This window comes from Syngnathus acus, chromosome 3 (genome assembly GCF_901709675.1).
Source record: "Syngnathus acus chromosome 3, fSynAcu1.2, whole genome shotgun sequence".
Taxonomy (NCBI): domain Eukaryota; kingdom Metazoa; phylum Chordata; class Actinopteri; order Syngnathiformes; family Syngnathidae; genus Syngnathus; species Syngnathus acus.
In genome coordinates this window covers 7,026,914-7,036,159 of record NC_051089.1, presented here as the reverse complement: position 1 = coordinate 7,036,159, position 9,246 = coordinate 7,026,914, and the positions used below count along the sequence as shown (strand labels likewise).

Genomic DNA, 9,246 nt, shown 5'->3' with positions numbered 1-9,246 from the left:
TTTAGCAGAAGAAGCAACCTATAAGATGGAGACCGTGCAGGGATCCAGCAACCTGCACATTAAAGGCGCAACACGAAATCAACACGTTGGTATGCAGCGGAGGAGTTTGACAGCTTGTTACACACTATTCGGTTTGTCTCTGTTTTTGGGTGGCAGTGACGCAGTCTGCGCGCTTTCCTTGCGAGGAACGCTCCTGTTTCTCCGCAACGCCGCAGATCCAAGGTCACAGTGAGACACAAAGACTTTAGTCCTTTTAATTACTAAATAAAAAGATACAACTGTATCCGTTTAGGAACAAGCTGCACCCGGAAAGGGATTCAGGTGTGCATTTACAGGCATGACACATCCAAATAAAATGTAGTGTGTCTGTCAGGTTTATTTCACTGACATATTAACTGTAAAGAGAAAAGAATCAGCAAACAGAAAACACGATGAGACAAGAATATTAATTCAAATGCTCGCGAGGAGTGCAGTACAGATCGCTTACAACAATCTCACTACACTAAGTCTCTATGCACTCCTGCTCTTTTTATTAAGATTTGTCCTACCCACAATGTGAGACACAAGCCCCAAGTCAAAGTCTGCTTTATTGTCAATTTCTTCACATGCCAAGACACACAAAGAAATCGAAATTACGTTCCCACTATCCCACGGTGACAAGACATAGTACACAATATACATACAAGTAAACAACACCAAAAAATAAAAACAAGAAGGCACAAACAATGAATAAATAAGAGTGATGAATAAATAATAAATAAACAAATAACATCATAAATAAGAGGAGCAAAAATGGAGCAAGTGTGCATACAGCAGACAGTCAGAATATAGCGCAAAAGTACAGGACGCTACGCAGAAGGGGGGAGAGAGTTCAGGATCCTAAGGGAGGGGGGACGCGTGTGTCTCGTAAGCAAGAATCAGTCACAGAGGTGTTGTGTTCTTTATATGGTAATATGAGCGAAAGAATTTGAGCGCGGCCAGCTTATTTCTGTTCCTCTCTGCATCTTAGTGATGCATCCAGGTATGGTGAGGAATGCAGGCAGTTCCAGCGGCAGCGATTAGAACATCTTTTTTTGGTGAAGTGCCTCAGGACTCAGCAGGTGGCTTTTTGCTGAGCTGTCAACCGCATCCTGCCCGACCCAGTCGTGTCCTTCTTCGTTCTGTTGCACATTACGAGAACAGCAAGGCCAAAACAACAAGCATGCATTGCAATAAAAGCATTGGTTCGAGAACGCATGATAAACAACGTATAATGTATATACAACGTAAAATGTATATACATTTTATCCAACAGTGCCCCCTTCCTTCTGGTCATTTGAGAAAGTATATTTTCTTGTTTCTGTTGAGAACATTCAAATCAGATTGTTACTTTTTTAATCAAATCAAATTGTTACTCTTTTAATTTACTCTTTGTTACTTTTTTAATCAAATCAAATTGTTACTCATTTAATCAAAGTACGATTTATTCATTTGTATCCATGTGGGAATTCCAGGTATTTATCGTGTGCTGTATACATTTTTATCTCTTTCCTAACACAGTAGCTCATAACTGCAAACACTAATACAGAAAAGTTGAAACTGTTATTGCAGCATTTCGATTAAATTCATCATGTCTTTGAAATGCTATATGTATATTCTTTTGTTCAGACAATGAATTGTTCATTCGATAAGTGTCTCACTTTGGAGATGCTACAGATTTAACAAAGAAATTCTTGGAAAGATTTAATGCCTTTATTTTGGTTCAAACACGTGTACATCAGTTGAAAAAAGTGACATATATAATATACGCTTCAAAAAAGACTCATAAGAACATTTGTTTTCAAATAAAGTGTCTTCTTATGACTGGCACTCCATTTTCCACACAAGCGTCTCAATGCTGTGAAAATATTGTACCGTGAGACTTACACAACTAGTCTAAAAAAGAAATAACTGGTGGCAACCGAGCTCTAAAAGAAACCGATACATTAGAACGGAGCTGATTGCCGTCGGCATGCCGACGCCCTGACAGGAAGCGTCGTCACACGGCCGCGTCATCACATCAGTTGGACGCGGCTGAGCATCACTTGCCACACCTCCAGCCAGTTGATGCTCCCGATATCAAGTTGAGGAGCTGCGAAGTCCACCTGGAGCTGGTCGTTGAAGTCCACGTGGAAAGTGCCACTCCCGCACTTGATGACAATCTGAACAGTGACAAGATGGCGGCAGGCTCAGTAAGCTCTTTCTGCAATCAATCGGCACCAAAAACTGATTTTTCAAGCATCTTTAATCACCTTGAAGGGGAGACCGGCTCTGAAGGGGCGTCCTTGGGGAAGGTCCCCGGTCTGCTTGTCACCCCACTCGCGGCCCACTCTGGAGTTGAGGGTGAATGTTTGGCTCTCCAAGTCCATATTCAGGTGCAGCACCGTGGTAGCGTTGTTGCTGCTGGCGTCACGCACGTCCAGGTTGACCACCAGCCTGCCGCACAAATGCCGTTGAACTAGCTGCCTTCTTTGGGCGTGTGTGTGTGTGTGTATACCTCTTTGCCTGGAGATTGGATCGTCCTCTCATGACAATGCTCCGGGCCACGCTGAGACCGTCGAGCGGAGCGTGGAATCCGCCCTTCTGCGCACACCCAAACAAATAGAAAGATGACGACAACAAGGCGATGCACTTTGGAGACAGGTCAAGTTCTTCCCGACAACGTGGGTGAATCCAATTTACTGGTGTCTACGATCACCTTTGGCCTTGAAGATGAAAATAAATGCCACAAGGCTAATTTGGTGCATATGTTGAGCTGAACAATCAATGCCCACTTGATGTTTGAAGGTGTTGAGAAATGTTCATACAATTGAGAGACAACAACAACATAAGAATCTGCATTTTTGGCATCTACAGTACAAACCATTAACTCACCGGGTTGGCAGTCATGGCGAGCAGGCACGAGCATGTCACGTTGCGGGAGGAACACGCCTTCTCCTTGGTGGAGATTGCACACAGCTCGAGCTCCCCATCTGTTGGAGGAGGACAGGTGGCAGGCTTGGCAGTAGTGGGGCAGGGAGCAGGAGTAGGACAGGGGGCAGCCTTGGTGGTAGTGATTGTGGTGCAAGGGGGACAGGTGGCAGGCTTGGTGGTAGTAGGGCAGGGAGCAGGAGTAGGACAGGTAGCAGGCTTGGCCGTAGTGGGGCAGGGAGCAGGGGTCGGGCAGGTGACAGGCTTGGCTGTAGTGGTGGTAGGGCAGGGAGCAAGAGTAGGACAGGTGACAGGCTTGGCTGTAGTGATGGCGGGACAGGCAGAACCTATTTGAAAGGAGAGCGTACATTAGAAGATACTCAAATGCTGCTGTTGGGTCCCACGAAGGGTTCAACAGTGGCCACGTTTTGAGAGATGCTTTAAGGTAAAAAAAAAAAAAGGAACTACTCAGAAGTTATCATTTCTTGATAAACATTTCATTTTAATTTTGTTGTACATGTGACAACGACAGTAAAGATCTATTCTATTCTATTGCCAATTATGAAATCATAAAAAAATTCAAAAGGGAGAGTTGACCAATGTTAATATTGAATCAATTTGACAAGACTGGCTTTGATGGGCGGGCCCAGTGGCGGTTGTGAGAAGGTGCCACGGAGGAGAGCATGACATCCTTCTCCATTTGGCCCGGAGGTGGCGCCATCTTCTGCACGCGGGGAAGTCGACCCCTAGTTTTTTCCAGGCTGGCTGTCACGCGCGCCACTCGGACGCTTTCCAACATTATGTTGTAGACAAAATGTGATTATTCACCCCCCCGTAAATATCACCAATTTTTTTTTGTGTAGTGACACGCTAATACTGTAGTTACAAAACAAGACCTATACTCACGAAAGGGCATCTTGCAGATATAGCCGCGATTCCTACTGCAATGTAGGTCGTTCCAGCCATCGCGATGCGCATACATCTCAACGCAGTTTTCATCATACATGTTGTTTGGCTCATTGCGACTCCAGAACCTGCAACCGATAACATTTTTGGCACCAACTATTTCAGTGATGTTTTTCTCAAATAACAATGAGGATTCTATCAGAGATCTTGTTCATCAATAGTGAGGTATTTTTCAAGTTTAATCATCATAATTTAAACTAACTAGTACGCAACTTTGAGCAAATATTCTGTCCGCAGCTCACAAGCTTTGTTGCACTTTTTCAATGGAAGGACACTCACGAGTAGGAGAAAGAGGTTCCGTCTGCCCACTGCCACGGTTTGCCAGATTGCTCACGTGACAGGCCAATCCAGTAATACCCTTGCTTTAGTGCAGACCTCAACCACCTCTGTAAGAAAGACGGAAAGTTCAACAAGAGAGAAAAGTGAGCAAGTGAGCGAGTCCTGGTACCTGCTCAAATGTGTCCAAAATGCTTGTCAGTTGGGCTCCCTTGGACACACAATCGTCCCTAGCCTGCCACCACGTCTTGTATACTCCAAAGAAGTAACAATGTTTGTTGTATTCTAGCCATCCAGTCGGACACCCGAATAGCTCTGGAAATGGAAGAACAGGATGAGAGCCATGACAGCATTGGGCCACTTTGCTTGCACATGAGGCAAGACGAAAAGGTGGGGTTGGCCTGTCGTCTAACAATGTCCACAACACTTTTCTCTGTGTTCTTCCAGCTCGAGCAACTTTGGGGGCTGTCAAAAATATGTAACTGTTTCAAATGGCACTTGCCTATACAGATGGGTTTGCACATGAATTGCAAATGGTCTTAACAGATTTTTTTAAAAAGAAAAAAGATGGCTTTATAGGTTTTTTAAAAAATCACTGGCAGTTTTCCGCACATTAAAAGCAGAAATTGAAATCAGCGTCAATGCGATGTTTCTTCACTTTGTAGCAATTTTCGGATAGTGAATTTTACAAATTAATTTCTCCGATTACATAGATCGTGCTCACTGAAATGTTTGCATCCTTAAAATTGCCGGGATAAAAATTGGACCGACCAGGAAGTTGAGGTTCCAATTTTTCATCCCAATTAGGTTGTTTTCAACCCAGCGGTTTTATGAGTGTGCCATCAAAGAAGAAAACGTTCAAAACCTCCAAGTGAAAGACAATAAATTAGATAAAGAAAGTTTACATAAAATCATTTATTAAAATAACATAATATATATAAAATAATAAATTGTTTGCTCACCAGTGCAGGTCTGACACAGAATGAGGGTCATGAAGAGCCTGGCAGCCAATGACGGTGACATGTTGGGCCCAGAAACAAAGCAGCAAACCACTTGGGAATTAAGACGTCGGTGCGTCGTCGGTGCTCCACAGTGGATGCTTGCTAAACTTGCACTTGCAACGTGTGCCTGGCAGCTCCTCCCATTACATGCCCCCCCCCCCAACTTTACGCACACACATCACGCCACAAATAATGCAGAGATGATGCGCTTTGCGCGGCTTTGGACAGGGAGGGGTCACAAGTTTTGTTAATAAAAAAACAAAACTTGAAACTGAACATGCATGTGTGGAGTTTGACTGAAAAATTCAACAGAACGTCCATGACGTCATTTCAAAGCCTCGGACAAGCCTTTAAATAAGAGTAAAAATTATTACAAAGACTAAACATGCATACATTTATTTATTTAAATCTCTACTGTGAACCCAAAAGCCAACGCATTATGTTGATTATATATGCATTTATATTTGAGCTTCTCACGAACAGTATAGGAAATGTGACCCTGTCTGCATTCAGCAGAAGAAGCAACCTATAAGATGGAGACCGTGCAGGGATCCAGCAACCTGCACATTAAAGGCGCAACACGAAATCAACACGTTGGTATGCAGCGGAGGAGTTTGACAGCTTGTTACACAATATTCGGTTTGTCTCTGTTTTTGGGTGGCAGTGACGCAGTCTGCGCGCTTTCCTTGCGAGGAACGCTCCTGTTTCTCCGCAACGCCGCAGATCCAAGGTCACAGTGAGACACAAAGACTTTAGTCCTTTTAATTACTAAATAAAAAGATACAACTGTATCCGTTTAGGAACAAGCTGCACCCGGAAAGGGATTCAGGTGTGCATTTACAGGCATGACACATCCAAATGAAATGTAGTGTGTCTGTCAGGTTTATTTCACTGACATATTAACTGTAAAGAGAAAAGAATCAGCAAACAGAAAACACGATGAGACAAGAATATTAATTCAAATGCTCGCGAGGAGTGCAGTACAGATCGCTTACAACAATCTCACTACTGTCAGGAACGGGGTGGAGGAATGGAGCGAGGACGACCAAATGCAGCTTGGACCAGGGTTTATTGCAGAAAACTCAAAATTCAAACCCGGCAAACTGACGTGACTAAACAAAACCAAAAGGACTGACCGCCAAAGCGTGAAACAAAAGACAGGAACAAACCAAACCGAGTGACAGTGAGCCATGCATTGTCCGCACATCTCGTGCAATGCTCCGACGGCGAGTGACACGCAAACAGAACTTAAATAAGACACAGGTAACGAGAGGCAGGTGCGTGTGATTACACAAATCAAGGGCACACAGGAAGGGAGGGGCAAGCACACAGACACAGAACTGGGGACGAGACATGACAACTACACTAAGTCTCTATGCACTCCTGCTCTTTTTATTAAGATTTGTCCTACCCACAATGTGAGACACAAGCCCTAAGTCAAAGTCTGCTTTATTGTCAATTTCTTCACATGCCAAGACACACAAAGAAATCGAAATTACGTTCCCACTATCCCACGGTGACAAGACATAGTACACAATATACATACAAGTAAACAACACCAAAAAATAAAAGCAAGAAGGCACAAACAATGAATAAATAAGAGTGATGAATAAATAATAAATAAATAAATAAATAAATAAATAAATAAATAAATAAATAACATCATAAATAATTGGAGCAAAAATGGAGCAAGTGTGCATACAGCAGACAGTCAGAATATAGCGCAAAAGTACAGGACGCTACGCAGAAGGGGGGAGAGAGTTCAGGATCCTAAGGGAGGGGGGACGCGTGTGTCTCGTAAGCAAGAATCAGTCACAGAGGTGTTGTGTTCTTTATATGGTAATATGAGCGAAAGAATGTGAGCGCGGCCAGCTTATTTCTGTTCCTCTCTGCATCTTAGTGATGCATCCAGGTATGGTGAGGAATGCAGGCAGTTCCAGCGGTAGCGCGAGACAGCGATTAGAACATCTTTTTTTGGTGAAGTGCCTCAGGACTCAGCAGGTGGCTTTTTGCTGAGCTGTCAACCGCATCCTGCCCGACCCAGTCGTGTCCTTCTTCGTTCTGTTGCACATTACGAGAACAGCAAGGCCAAAACAACAAGCATGTATTGCAATAAAAGCATTGGTTCGAGAACGCATGATAAACAACGTATAATGTATATACAACGTAAAATGTATATACATTTTATCCAACAGTGCCCCCTTCCTTCTGGTCATTTGAAAAAATATATTTTCTTGTTTCTGTTGAGAACATTCAAATCAGATTGTTACTTTTTTAATCAAATCAAATTGTTACTTTTTTAATCAAATCAAATTGTTACTCATTTAATCAAAGTACGATTCATTCATTTGTATCCATGTGGGAATTCCAGGTATTTATCGTGTGCTGTATACATTTTTATCTCTTTCCTAACACAGCTCATAACTGCAAACACTAATACAGAAAAGTTGAAACTGTTATTGCAGCATTTCGATTAGATTCATCATGTCTTTGAAATGCTATATGTATATTCTTTTGTTCAGACAATGAATTGTTCATTCGATAAGTGTCTCACTTTGGAGATGCTACAGATTTAACAAAGAAATTCTTGGAAAGATTTAACGCCTTTATTTTGGTTCAAACACGTGTACATCAGTTGAAAAAAGTGACATATATAATATACGCTTCAAAAAAGACGCATAAGAACATTTGTTTTCAAATAAAGTGTCTTCTTATGACTGGCACTCCATTTTCCACACAAGCGTCTCAATGCTGTGAAAATATTGTACCGTGAGACTTACACAACTAGTCTAAAAAAGAAATAACTGGTGGCAACCGAGCTCTAAAAGAAACCGATACATTAGAACGGAGCTGATGGCCGTCGGCATGCGGACGCCCTGACAGGAAGCGTCGTCACACGGCCGCGTCATCACATCAGTTGGACGCGGCTGAGCATCACTTGCCACACCTCCAGCCAGTTGATGCTCCCGATATCAAGTTGAGGAGCTGCGAAGTCCACCTGGAGTCCATGACATTTCAAAGCCTCGGACAAGCCTTTAAATACGAGTAAAAATTATTAAAAAGACTAAACATGCATACATTTATTTATTTAAATCTCTACTGTGAACCCAAAAGCCGACGCTATATGTTGATTATATATGCATTTATATTTGAGCTTCTCACGAATAGTATAGGAAGGATATATATATAAGTATATGCAGCGGAGGTGTTTGACAGCTTGTTACACATTATTCGGTTTGTCTCTGTTTTTGGGAGGCAGTGACGTAGTCTGCGCGCATTCCTTGCGAGGAACGCTCCTGTTCTCCGCAACGCCGCAGATCCAAGGTCACAGTGAGACACAAAGACTTTAGTCCTTTTAATTACTAAATAAAAAGATACAACTGTATCAGTTTAGGAACAAGCTGCACCCGGAAAGGGATTCAGGTGTGCATTTACAGGCATAACACATCCAAATAAAAATTTAAGACTAACGGTGTGATTAGATACAGTAATCCCTCGTTTATCGCAGATAATTGGTTCCAAAACCACCCCGCGATAAGTGAAATCTGTGAAGTAGGGTCACTCTCTCATCTGTACATTTTTTGTGTCAATAGATATATATGAAACAATTTAAGTGCATATTATTAGAACATTAAATAATAGTTTCAAACATGTAAATAATACAATCATATAAATAACATACAGAAATCGAAAATATAAACATTATACATGTGTGTGTGTAACTTATGTAGATGTGATGTTCTGTTGTAAACCTTGGTTAGACAGGGACCTCTAGTGGTCACAAGTTACCATAGCAGCGCTATGCACATTTTGTAGATGTATATGTAGCTAAAGCATACATACTGTAAATATGAGTTTAGGACTCTTATAACAACTCTTTATAACAAGGTATAATACTGTAAATATGTTTTCAGAAGTCTTTTATTATAACAACTTATTTTATAACAAAGTACAACACTGCAAATATGTTTTTAGAACTCTTATTATAACAATTGTTTTGGCTGGAAAAAAATCCACGATGCAGTGAAGCCGTGATAAACGAACCGCAAAGTAGCGAGGGATCACTGTATTAAGT

General features: G+C 42.0%; 1 long non-coding RNA gene across 1 annotated transcript; it reads right to left on the bottom strand.

The window, feature by feature from the left end:
• Positions 1–382: 382 nt before the first annotated feature.
• Positions 383–6,608, bottom strand: LOC119120968. The gene is made up of 2 exons (XR_005097597.1): positions 6,536–6,608; positions 383–508 (listed from the first exon to the last, which is right to left on the bottom strand). It is a non-coding gene; the product is annotated as an uncharacterized LOC119120968 (long non-coding RNA).
• Between the last annotated feature and the right edge of the window lie 2,638 nt (positions 6,609–9,246).